We start from the raw sequence: 13,572 nt of genomic DNA on the forward strand, positions 1-13,572 counted from the left end.
ATCATTTACACCTGTATTCTTCGACCAATCCTTTAACGCATTAGATGCATTTTTTTGTTCGTTGGAAAAGTTGGAATAAGATTTATCCAACCCAGGATCCCAAATGGCATTAAAATCTGCACCAATATAAATGAGTATTCTGGAGGTCTAACATTTTTCTAGTGAGTGCAGTGTAGAAATTAGTTTCGTATAGATTTGGGGCATATACCGCTACCAACGCTATTTTCCTATTCTTGTGTATAATATAATAATGTATATTTCAAACACCTCTCTCTCTCTCTCTCTCTCTCTCTCTCTCTCTCTCTCTCTCTCTCTCTCTCTCTCTCTTCTACTCTCTCTCTCTCTCTCTCTCTCCTCTCTCTCTCTCTCTCTCTCTCCTCTCCTCTCTCTCTCTCCTCTCTCTCTCTCTCTCTCTCTCTCTCTCTCTCTCTCCTCTCTCTCTCTCTCTCCTCTCTCTCTCTCTCCTCTCTCTCTCTCTCTCTCTCTCTCTCTCTCTCTCTCTCTCTCTCTCTCTCTCTCTCTCTCTCTCTCTCCTCTCTCTCTCTCTCTCTCTCTCTCTCTCTCCTCTCTCTCTCTCTCTCTCTCTCTCTCTCTCTCCCTCTCTCTCTCTCTCTCTCTCTCTCTCTCTCTCACAGGTGAACCTGGTGTCAGAACATATCTGGTGGTAAAGACTTCTTGGTCCGAAGCTTCTACCTGAAAAATGTCCAGACACAGGAGACCAGAACCTTGACCCAGTTTCACCTACTGAGCTGGCCCGCCGATGGCATCCCCACCTCCACCAGACCACTGCTAGACCTTCCGCAGGTATCAAACTCACAACATCCCCACCTCCACCAGACCACTGCTAGACTTCCGCGGGTATCAAACTCACAACATCCCCACCTCCACCAGACCACTGCTAGACTTCCGCGGGTATCAAACTCACAACATCCCCACCTCCACCAGACCACTGCTAGACTTCCGCAGGTATCAAACTCACAACATCCCCACCTCCACCAGACCACTGCTAGACTTCCGCAGGGTATCAAACTCACAACATCCCCACCTCCACCAGACCACTGCTAGACTTCGCAGGTATCAAACTCACAACATCCCCACCTCCACCAGACCACTGCTAGACTTCCGCGGGTATCAAACTCACGACATCACCATGTGGTGGAAATAATTATCTTGGTCAGATAGCTGGTTGTTAGAATTTATTAGGTCAAAATAGGAGAATTGGCTTGAGAAGACCCAACAAGCCCCTGGTCTCGCAATGGGCTCCTAGAATCACAGAATACATCAATATTTATACAGGACAGGAAAGGAAAGGGGTGGGGTCAGGTGACCAGGTAGGAAGGAGATAGGATGATACATGGGTCAAAGGGAGGGGCTGGAGAAGGGTGAAGGAGGAGTGAGCTAGGGAGGAGGGGGAGGTACACGATGTCACTGTAATGGAGGGGGAGAGACAGACACAAAGGATAGGTAGGGGTGTCACTGTGGGAGAGTGTGTTGTAGGGGGAGGGCCAGACGGACGACTACCACACCCACCTCCACCAGACCACTGCTAGACTTCCACGGGTATCAAACTCATGACATCCCCCACCGCCACCAGACCACTGCTAGACTTCCCACCTCCACAACGCTAACCTCTAGACCAGTGGTTCTCAAACATTTTCAAGTCATTCTCATTCAATATTTGTGTTGTTAGGTAGTCAGAAGATCTTTGTTATTAGGCATGAAGTCCAGATTTCCATAACTGTTTATACTGTTGGTGGAGAGAGTGAGACCCTGTGATCATTGTACTAACGTAGAGTGATTAGGATATTAGTCACATTTAACTATTGCTGGCTGGGGACTCTGTCACTTTGAGAACCACGGATCATGGTATATCCACCTCCACCAGACCTATGTCTCTCTCTCTCCATTCCCCCCTTCTCTGCCTTATATGTCTCTCTCTGTGTCTCTATGTCTCTCTCTGTTTCTCTCTCTATGTCTCTCTCTGTCTCTCTCTCACTATGCAGTGGCGTTGCATGGGTAAAATGACTGAGGATGCCAAGTCAGAATGTTTTTTTATTCTTTTTTTACAACCTATGTTTGCAGCGTTATTAGATCTACAACCCGTTGCAATAATGGAACCGTTATGCTATAAGGCCGATAGCGGCATCGTTTCACTAACAGAGCTCAAAGTGTTACAAAAGAAAGTGTTACAAAGTGATGGAATAAATTCAACCACATCGTCTATGTTTGGATTCCACGTATCATATTGCATGTAACAACAAACGTCACATGACGGTCAGTGTAACTCTTCTCGGTTCGACAAATAATGCAGACGTTCAGGTTGAGCTCACATGCATTTACTGGGCAACAACCTCTTAAAATCACAGAACAGCCTGCCTTACAAAATGCTTTAAACAAACTTATTGTTACCAAAAAGCATTACAATAACGGTTCAACACATGCAATACAATAATAGCTTTCCTATCCCACCATGCCTATAACAATCAGTTTCAGCGAAGATGGAAGAAAACATCAAATAAACCTAGCTAAAGCACACAATTATTACTCACGTTTTTCTGTAGTAGTTGCAATATCCAAAAAAAATTGTATAAGCTGGAAAACACCGCGGGTCCATAGCCTGAAGTCTTATGTAGTACAGGTAAAAATCCGTTCATAAATGGGTGATTAAGAGCGATTTTGGTTCTCCAGTAATCCATTTCCTCATGAAGCCATTATCTCACCTGGCAGCCACCTGGTGGGCGTTTTGATGTGCAAAGACAATCCACATGTGAGTTAAGCTTGAATATTATTGGCTATTTTTTTTTTTTAATGTGTAAATGGATGCCAAAGACTTTGGCATCCATTTACAAAAAAGTAGAGTTGGCTTCAATCAATTAAAATAATGCTACCAGAGAAGTGTATGTACCTGCCTGCAGTGTAAGATATAGAGAGGGGGCGCAGTTTCGCTCATTCGGTTCATTTCTCCAGGAGGGAGAAAGTTATTATAACACAGAGATGAAAAATTATGATTTTCTTATTATTGTAAACTATATATATAAAAACATTTATTAAATTTTTTTTTTTTACTTGTCACATTTTTGGGGAAGCTTGGCCTCCATGAATATTCGCCACTGTCTCTATGTCTGTCTCTCTATCTCTTTCTATCTCTCTCTATGTCTCTATATATCTCTCTCTTTCTCTGTCTCTCTCCCTCTCTCTCTATGTCTCTATGTCCCTCTCTCTTTCCCTCTCTCTAGGTTGATGGGTTGTATTTCTACCTCCTCCCGGTGTCATTCTTGTGGTTTGCAGCTAGTACTCAGTCTCCAGTTGCATAGTCACAAAAATGAGCATTGGCAGGTGTGACTGGCTACAGCTGGAGGCTCCACCTCCTCCTCCTCCACCTTCTCCTCCTCCTTCTCATCCTCCTCTCTTCTCCTCCTCACCTTCTCTCCCACCACTCATTTCCTCTTCGTTCATCTCCTTTCCTCTCCCCTCATTGCCCTTTCTTCTCTTTTCTTCTCTTCTCTTCTCTTCTCTTCTCTTCTCTTCTCTTCTCTTCTCTTCTCTTCTCTCCTCTCCTCCCTCCTTCTGTCTGTGCTCATCTGTCACCCTGTCCACAGCTTTCTCCTCCTCTCTTCCCCTAATTTCCTATCTAATTTCATATCCTCGTATTTCTTTACAGAGTCCATTCCACCACTCATTTCTCCATCATCTTCTCCTCTCTTCCCCGCTCTCCTCTCTTTTCCTCACCTCTCCTCTCCTCTCCTCTCCTCTCCTCTCCTATCCTATCCTCTCCTCTCCGCTCCATAACTGTTCTCATTCTGCTCCGTCTTCATCAGCCTGTTTCTCCCATGCAGGCCAGATGAGTTATGTTTCTCCTGAGTAGTCCAGATGTGTTTAAGATGTTTCTCTGATTCATTCATCATGACCTGGCATCCTCACCCGTCAATCTCCTGGCTGCAACCTCCATTATCTCAACAGCCCAAACACTTTGGTACAGAAAGTGGTTCTTGGCATTCAGGTTCTATTTGAAGGTGTTGTTACTCTGATGTTGGCTATTATAGGGTCAGGTTAAGGTTAGGGTTAAGGTTAAGTTGCCTATTCTCTGTTGCCTATACTCTATGTATACCTATCTACTGCATTCACTGTCTACAACACTGTAATCATAACGATAGGTTATGTATATAACCTAGTTATATGAGTACTGGCTGAGCGTCTTGCTCTTCGCCATCGAGATGTACCTCATCTCCAGTACCTACTGTACCTACTGTACTTCATTAACGAAAAACAAATGCACCCAGCATCTGACCAGGCCCCGCCCCAGTGCCGTACTATAAGGCACCGGGCGTGGTCACCACTCGCCCTTCCTCGGAAAAAGTTTCCATCAGAAAACCCCTCCCAAGGGACCTCAGGGCGCGCTAAGAGCAAGACGCTCAGCCAGTACTCATATAACTAGGTTCGTTATATAGTCGTACTGGCGAATCACGTCTTGCTCTTCGCCATCGAGATATGAGGACAGAGCAGACGCGAGGACCGACAAATGCACCCCCTGAGGACCCGTAAGCCCACATCTGGCTGATACGCCGAGCTTTGTCTTCATTTGTTTTGATATGTTGCTGTACCATGAAGTGCAAGCATAGTCAAAGTGACATTTGATGAGGGCTCCAGCTAGGGTCCTCAGAGCGTTTCTATTTATGAACGAGGAAATTCTAAATAAAAATTTGGTTTTTTGATTGACCTTAGTAATAACTTTTTGTGCCATTCTTTCGTTAGAAAGTTTGTTATTTAAAATAAAGCCCAGGTAGGTGACCTCCTCTTTATCCTCAATAATGTTTTCACCTACTCTAATTTTAAAACCCTGGGATTTCTTTAGGTTGGCGTTTGACCCAAAGAGTATGGCCTCTGTTTTTCCCAGATGTAGAGACAATTTATTGTCACTGAGCCAAGAGCAGATCTTTTTCATTTCATTGCTCAGGACACTTTCCACTTTAGACTTATCCCTGTCAGAGACCAGGAGTGCCGAGTAGTCAGCAAACAGGAACAGGCTGCAATCGCATGCCGATTTCATGTCATTAACATATATTAAAAACAGTTGAGGCCCCAAAATGCTTCCTTGGGGGACCCCACATGTCACTGGAAGGGACGAGGACAAGGTGCCATTGATGTCTACCACCTGTTCTCTTCCCTCCAGGTAGGACTTGACCCATTTGGCTGACTTGCTATCAAAGCCTATCGCTCTCAATTTTTCTAGTAGGATGGAGTGGTTGACCGTGTCAAACGCCTTTTGCAGGTCCAACATTACCATCCCGCAGTAGTTCCCCTTGTCCATCTCCCGTTTTATATAATCGGTCAGGTACAGTAAACAGGTGTCAGTGGAGTGTGATTTTCTGAAACCTGATTGGAACTGGTACAGTAGTCTATGTTCAGTCAGGTAGTTGTCTATCTGCTCATATACCAGCCTCTCAATTACCTTTGATATGGAACAGAGGATACTCTAACCTTAACCAACTCCGAAAGAATGCTTAAACTTAAACTTAACCCTAACCTTAACCAACTCCGAAAGAATGCCTAAACTTAACCCTAACCTTAACCAACTCCGAAAGAATGCCTAAACTTAACCGGTGAAAGAAATATTGCCATGCTCTAAGACAAACTAACCTTAACCAACTCCAAAAGAATGCCTAAACTTAAACGGTGAAAGAAATATTGCCATGCTCTAAGACAAACTCTAACCTTAACCAACTCTGAAAGAATGCCTAAACTTAACCGGCGAAAGAAAGACGTTTATATAGAGAGGCGATAAATTAATTAAACGTAAAAAAGAAATAAAAAAAAAAAATTAAGTGATTCGAACTTGTCACCAACTGGACCGCAGGCTCCACAGCAAGGCGGCGAACGAGTTGAGCTAACCGTCGATGTTAAAACAGGGGGGATTGCGTGCTGCAACCTGCGTGCCGCTGCCGCCTGCCGCTCCGCTCTGCCGCGCCGCCGCGGGGGCGTGCTAGGCGCAAGATGGTTGCCTTAAGTAATGAAGCGGCCCGGTCCCACCCGCTGTGCGTAGCCAACCCTGGACCCGTGCGAGCAGAGCGTTCCGTGTCGGGACATCTGACCCTGACACTACCCACGAGGCAATCGCACCCAAGGGGGGACCCCGACAGAAAGGGCCGGTTTGATACGGGGGAAGCTGACATCAGTCTAGGGGACAAAAGCTCCCCCACTGAACACCCCTCCAGAACAGGAGTTGTTCTGCAGCTGGACATGCAAGGTGTGAGGCCCCCATGGGTTCCTACACACCGTAGCCCTGCAGTGATATTACTACCACCCAAATCACGCACACCTGCGAGACCACTGCCAATCTTTCAGGAGTGGGAGGCACCAACATGATACCCGGCCTGGCAAAGGCGAGGTCGGGGAAGCCTGCACTGTGTGCCTCAAAAAGGTTTCGAGCCCCCCTGCTGACAACACTTGTAGTTGACAGACGTAACACCAGGCTCAATCAAACACAGCTTATCGTGTGGGAGCCACTTGACAGCACAACATTCTCACGGACAGACCCAGGCTCAGCCATCAACTGGGTGTCAGCCCCTGTCCCCATGAGAAGCGAAACGTGGGGCCGCATGCGCTTCAACGAAGGCCCGCGGCCCGCAGCCAAAGGAAACAAATCAGAGCCCCTTTTCCGCTGGTGTTGGGGGAGGGAGTGATCGGAGAGCGGGCTGCTCGCGGCAGGACGGCGACGGCTTGTATATTCCAAGCCGAGCTCATCCAACATGGCCGATCCCTTGGCCGCCAAGGCTGTCGGCCTTGTGGACACCTGTTGACTCAACGCCCAGGATACCTCTGGCGGGGGAAACATGGCCGCCTGTCGAGGGCCTCGCCATAGTCGCTGACGAGGCCGTGCTCTCACCTCTGGCTGCGCCGTGTGGGGCCTAGGACAAATACCGCCCGCGCTCCAGCGGAAGACCAAGATCCTCTGCGGAGAGGGGAGCCCTGAGGAGGGAACCTCCCTGCGGTTATAGCGTGCGGCTAGGTCAAAGCTAATAACGTCAACAACCTCGCGCGATGTTTCGACGTCGGCTGGCCCTCATGGCCCCGCCACCAGACACAATTTTTGACAGAAAAAACAGCAAGTCGAACAAAGTTACTAATCGCTGCCAATTCCATACCGTGGCGGTACAGGCTTAACACAGCCCACCAGCCACTCGCCGGGCCGACCCACCTCATGGCGTGGGCGGGGCACTGTTTCAACATGCCAGAGGCAAAGGACTGATGCTAAACATGGAGCACCAGTGGTGGTTACAACCAGTAACCTCCACTGTGGTGTGCACCATGAAGGGGTTAATGAATAAATGAACTAAACACCACCAATATACTGTAGAATGGGCTAGCCCATACACACACATTAAGGGGATGTGGACCAAAGAACCAGTCCCGCATATCATTCATATATTCACAAACAGCACACCAGCCCTAGACCTCAGCCCATTCACCCATGAAAAGGTAAACAAAGCCCCCGCGCAATACTCCCACATTAGACACCGATTGACCGTCAGCATGAATGGTTAAGAGAAGGGAAGACTGTAGACATACATCCCGCAGCGGGGAGACAAACAGAAACAGTAGCCCAGCATAGCATAGCGTTAGCCGCGTGCTCCAGGGTAACGGGGAAAAACAACAGCGTTTACCCAGACATCCTGCCCCTGGCGCCAATATACAACTCGGTTGTCTCCCGGGACAACTCGAGCAACATCACCAACGCCAGCATTGTCATGCCTAGTGACATCCCACAGCGGGGAACATTAGAACAGTGACCCAGCATTATAGCATGTAGTATTAGCAGCGCGCTCCAGGGCAGCCTGGAAAACGTCCAACTCAGAGGGACGTTCACCCAGACATCCTGCCCCTGGCGCCGATACACAACTCGGTTGTCTAACAAAACAACAAGCAGCATTACTAACACCAGCGTTAATGCCTAGTGGCGCAGATCCTACCTGAGTGTGAGGCAGCTCGATAGCTACACATCACACACCGTCCCTCTGTCTGCTGTCAACAAGACGAGGAGACCCCAGTACAGACTCGACGTGGAGATGCATCGAAATGCATCCAGCTGCAGAGTCGCAGAACCCATACGAGCGCCGTCGGAACATGCCGAAGATTCCAGGGGTTGGCAAATCTCCGGCGAATACTCAACATTGCGCAATTTCTCTATACTTTTCATAACGCTAGTTCACAGGGTGCAAGCATCCGCCATGATGGAAACGAAATAGAGGAAGGGCGAGTGGTGACCACGCCCGGTGCCTTATAGTACGGCACTGGGGCAGGGCCTGGTCAGATGCTGGGTGCATTTGTTTTTCGTTAATGAAGTACAGTAGGTACTGGAGATGAGGTACATCTCGATGGCGAAGAGCAAGACGCGATTCGCCAGTACGACTATATAACTACCTACCTCAACCTATAGTCTACCCATATAACACTGTATATACCTTATATATATATATGTATCTACATCTGTATGAATATATCTGCACATATTCCTGTTTACATACCTGTATATATTATCTATCTATCTATATCTGTATATATCTCATACCTACTCTTACTAGTTACACCACTGGCCAGTATAGCTTACTACTTATACCTGTATGATTCACTACATAATAAGCATATTTGTATATTGTTATATATATATATTCCATTGAATCACTTGTACATTGTATTACCTTGTACTCTGGTTACTTATTTTCAGTGTACTGTACTTTGAAGGTTTTGTTACTCTGATGTTGGCTATTATAGGGTCAGGTTAAGGTTGTGGTTAGGGTTATGCCTATACTCTGTTTTGCCTATACTCTATGTATACCTATCTACTGCATTCACTGTCTACAACACTGTAGTCATGTATGATGACAATAAATCTAATCAAATTGCATCTTATCTAATCAAATAATCTGGGTAACATGAATAATAAAGTTATGGTTGTATATTTATATCTCCCTCTCTCCTCTCCTCCTGAATCCCTTGCTTTTTCTGTCTCCTCTCCTCTGTCCTCCTCTCCTCTCCCCTCATCTCCTCTCCTCTCTTCTCTCCTCTCCCCTCATCTCCTCTCCACTCTTCTCTCCTCTCCCCTCATCTCCTCTCCTCTTCACTCCTATCTTCTCTCCTCTCCTCTTCACTCCTCTCCTATCCTCCTCTCTCTCCTCTCTTCACTCCTCTCCTCTCTCTTCTCCTCTCCTCTCATCTCCTCTCCTCTGCTCTGTGTGTGTCAGGAAGGTGAATAAGTGCTACAGAGGTCGCTCATGCCCCATCATTGTTCACTGCAGGTACAGTAGAGGTGTCATTCATACTATTTCTCTCTTCAGATGTGCACCATGCAAATATGTTTAGCAGAACCTGGAATTACTTTTCAAAACAAATTACGATGTTATGTAATTCATTAACTTATGTCAACAAAATCCCTGTGAACACAAGATACTTTGATAGCACTTTGTCTAAGATCATTTGATATATTGGAGATCCTGTCATTGTGAACAACAACAGTAGCTTTTCAGGTTTCTAGCTTCAGTGTTCCAGAAACACATGTTTCCACTGAGGACCGTTTTTTATTGAATTATGAAAATATACAATATAATTCATTCCACTTCTCTGTGTTTCAAATGTATCCTCCAATACTGAACAGTCCACCTTTAATGTGATAATGATAGCAGCTACAGTGAACTTAGACTGACTACATGTTGTCCAGTCCAGCAGATCCCAAACTATCTCTCTTTCTCTCTCTCTCTCTCTCTCTCACGGAAACCTATCTCACTCTGAACAAATCTGGACAGTGTCCAACTCAGTTAACTTAACACAGGAAGTCACAGTTGCACGGTAATATATTAAATAATGTACAGCCAGGAATACACTGTATAACAACAAACTAATGTTACCACTTACCTCAGCAACACAGTCAGCCATGTGGTATGAGAGAGTGGTATTATTATCAACATGGACTGTGTGGTATTATTATCAACATGGACTGTGTGGTATTATTATCAACATGGACTGTGTGGTATTATTATCAACATGGACTGTGTGGTATTATTATCAACATGGACTGTGTGGTATTATTATGTTTGCCTTCTCTGTTCCATCTCCCATAGCGACGGCACTGGCCGGGCTGGAACCTACATCCTCATCGACATGGTGCTCAACCGCATGGCCAAGGGTAAGACACACACACATGTGCGTACACACACACACACACACACACACACACTTTACAGTAAGATCTAGTCTGTCTTTAGGATGTGTTGCAGGTTTTGTCCACCAGAGGGTGGTATATTGTCCAGCTGTATTGTATTGTCATGCTATTGCATTTACTGATAGTAGTGGTGTAATGTAGTTACAGTATGATGATGATGACGATGATGATGATGATGATGATGATAGTGGTGGTGTTAGTGTAGTTATGATAATGAGGATGATGATGAGGGTGGTGGGGTTAATGTAGTTATGATGATGATGGTGGTGATTGAGGATGGTGGTGATGATGATGATGATGATGGTGGTGGTGGTGGTGATGATGATGATGATGATGGTGGTGATGATGATGATGATGATGATGGAGCCTTTAATATGTATGTTGTTTGTAGGAGTGAAGGAGATTGATATTGCAGCTACGCTGGAGCACATCAGAGACCAGAGACCTGGGCTGGTCCGCACCAAGGTACCACTGCCTTGTGTGTGTGTGTGTGTGTGTGTGTGGCGTGCGTGCGTGTGTGAGAAGAGTCACAGGTTGCCTAGCTTCCAATAAATAATGATGAGGTTAAGTGAAGTCTGTTATGTATACCTGTATCTCTCTCTCTCTCTCTCTCTCTCTCTCTCTAGGACCAGTTTGAGTTTGCATTGACATCAGTAGCAGAAGAAGTGAATGCCATCTTGAAGGCCCTGCCTCAGTGAACACACACACACACAGACAGACACACACACACCTGAGGACAGACACACACACATACACACCTGAGGACATACGCACAACACACACCTGAGGTCAGGATACACACATAGACACACACCTGAGAACACACACATACACACAAAAGCCAGCCCCCCCCCCCCACACACACATATCAAATTGAGCATATGCACACACACACACACACACACACACACATACATACACACACACACACACACATACATACATACACACCAACAATAACAACATTACCCATCTCCATACACATCCCTGAGAACTCTCACACACAGAGTACAACAACCCGCTCTGCCAGCCCGTCTGCCTAGGACTGAACCAACCTGAGCGCTAGAGTCTAGACTGCTGCTCCTCGTTGTCTCTCTCATCCTCACACAGGTCCTTCATCTCCACATTAAGGATTTCATTTTCTACATTTTTTTATGTATTTATTAATATATTGTTTTTAGGGCTGTCAGTTTATCGCGTTAATTAGATTAATTCATTACACAGCAAATTATCGCGTTATGAAAATTAACTAAAAATGTATTACAATTATTTTTTTAATAATATTTTTTTTGTATCTCATTCCATAAGAATGTAGAATACACATTTATAGACTTTTTTTGCATGTTCTTGGTATCTGATTCTAGGGACATATATGAATATCAGGGAATGTATTCCCAGTGTCAGAAATACTGTGGGCTAGATCCACAAAGAATGGATTGCACGGTGCAAGTTGCACCCTTACTTACAATTCATTATGAATTGAAAATGGGGGACCCTGATGTAAACAAGACGAAAGTATTTCTCTGGTCTGCATCCCCTTAACAATTGTGTGTATTGAGCCGTACTGTATTGTACCCATTCTGCAATCTGTTAATAACATTTTCATTCAATCAATCAATCTGTGCGGTGATTGATTGAATGAGAATTTTATTTTGAGGAAATTGTAATGAACCAAATGAGAATATCAATACATTTTTTTTAATCTTCGACTGTGAATAACACCATGCTCAAATTGACCAGACCTGAAAAATCTAAGCAAATTAATAGATGGAAGATGATTAAACAGAAGGTTTTGTAGATACAGTACTGAATTCTGCCAATTTGAAATATGATTATAGAATATCAGGCATAAAATGGTTATGCGATTAAAATGCGATTAATTAGATTAATTAATTACAAATCCTGTAATTAATTAGATTAATTTTTTGAATCGCCTGACAGCACTAATTGTTTTATGTCCAGGCTTCACAGGATAACAGATAAGTCTAGTCTATTGTCATGACAACATGCACATCTTAACTACAATGTCTAAATTACTTTTTGAGTTTTTGTTTGATACCAGAGTTACTGTTCAATGCTATGGACATGAATTGGATCATTTAACATAAGCAGATATTGTGTGATATATATATTGGGGTGGGGGGGTTGCTTATTACTATTATTATTATTATTATTATTATTATTATTATTATTATTATTATTATTATTATTATTATTATTATTATTATTATTATTATTATTATTATTATTATTGTGACATGAACTTCCTCCAAATCAACTAAGCCCTGGTGCTTTCTTAGATCTGATCTGGGACCTGTTGATCTCTTCTACAGCAGCTTCAGCCTCTGATTGGTGCAGCAGCACAAGGAGCCGTCACAGAGTCAGAATGGATAGAATCCGTGTTACGATTCAAATCAATAGTATTGAGCGACCGTTTGGCTTGTTACTCCTGACCGCCGTGGTGATGAGCTCTGGCACAATGCATGATGCTCAGAACAGCTGGTTCTGAACAGCGAGGAAGGCATTTGGAGTTTAAAGGGGAATTCCACCACAAAGCAACATGAACCCTTTCACTACCACACTACCAAATGGTTAACCCTTTCACTGTGACAATATAGAAGGTTAACCCTTTCACTACCTCACTACTTCTGTAGTGTGGTAGTGAAAGGGTTAAACAAATTTACCAGATTGAGGCATAACAGATTAATTCTCTCTATGGAGCCTATGTGATCTGTGCTCAGAAATATGGTCAGTGGAGGGTCAGGTGCTTATTTGGTAGAGCTACTGTATATGTCATAATGACACGTAGCTCGACCCTCACTCAATTTACAAGAACTACAACGGACGGGACATTTACATTTCCTGAGAACGATCATCTCTCGATCAGCTTCACTCTCTCTCTCTCTCTCTCACCAGGTAACAGAGTAACCAGAAGGAAAAGCTCAGGCCCTCCTCTCCTTGTGTCTGTTTGGCAGGAGGAACAACCTTTGACTGGCGTCTCTCTCTCTCTTTCCTCTCTCTCTCTATCATTGCTCTCCTCTCCTATCTCTCTCCTCTCCCTCCCTCCTCTCTTTCTCTCCTCTCTCGTTCTCTCTTTATTTCCCCCATATTTCTCTCTCTCCGCTCTTTCTCTCCTTCCTCTCTCGCCTCTCTTTCTCCCTCCTCTCTTTCTCTCCTCTCTCTTTTTCTCTCCTCTCTCCCACCTGCCGTTGTCTCCTCAGTGTAGTCTATTGTAAAGCAGGTTGTTGAAGTTAGTGCAGTAGTTTAAGGCTACAGTGTATCTCTGGCCTGACAATATGTACAGAGCTGGCTGTGGACTAATTTTACTCACTAGTAAAGTAACTAACTACAAATACAAG

At 44.7% G+C, this 13,572-nt stretch overlaps 1 pseudogene across 1 annotated transcript in view; it reads left to right on the forward strand.

Annotated features, from left to right (window-relative positions):
* LOC311228151 (receptor-type tyrosine-protein phosphatase-like N) overlaps positions 1 to 10,911 on the forward strand; it is a 159,506-nt pseudogene extending 148,595 nt beyond the window's left edge. Inside the window, exons 14-18 of the transcript in view lie at positions 636 to 804; positions 9,240 to 9,293; positions 10,113 to 10,177; positions 10,605 to 10,678; positions 10,840 to 10,911. The product of the transcript in view is annotated as a receptor-type tyrosine-protein phosphatase-like N (transcript). The remainder of the gene's footprint in view (positions 1 to 635; positions 805 to 9,239; positions 9,294 to 10,112; positions 10,178 to 10,604; positions 10,679 to 10,839) is intronic.
* The last annotated feature ends 2,661 nt before the right edge of the window (positions 10,912 to 13,572 follow it).

The sequence above is a fragment of the Notolepis coatsorum genome, assembly GCF_963971535.1.
Source record: "Notolepis coatsorum genome assembly, chromosome: 5".
In the NCBI taxonomy this organism is placed as follows: Eukaryota; Metazoa; Chordata; class Actinopteri; order Aulopiformes; family Paralepididae; genus Notolepis; species Notolepis coatsorum.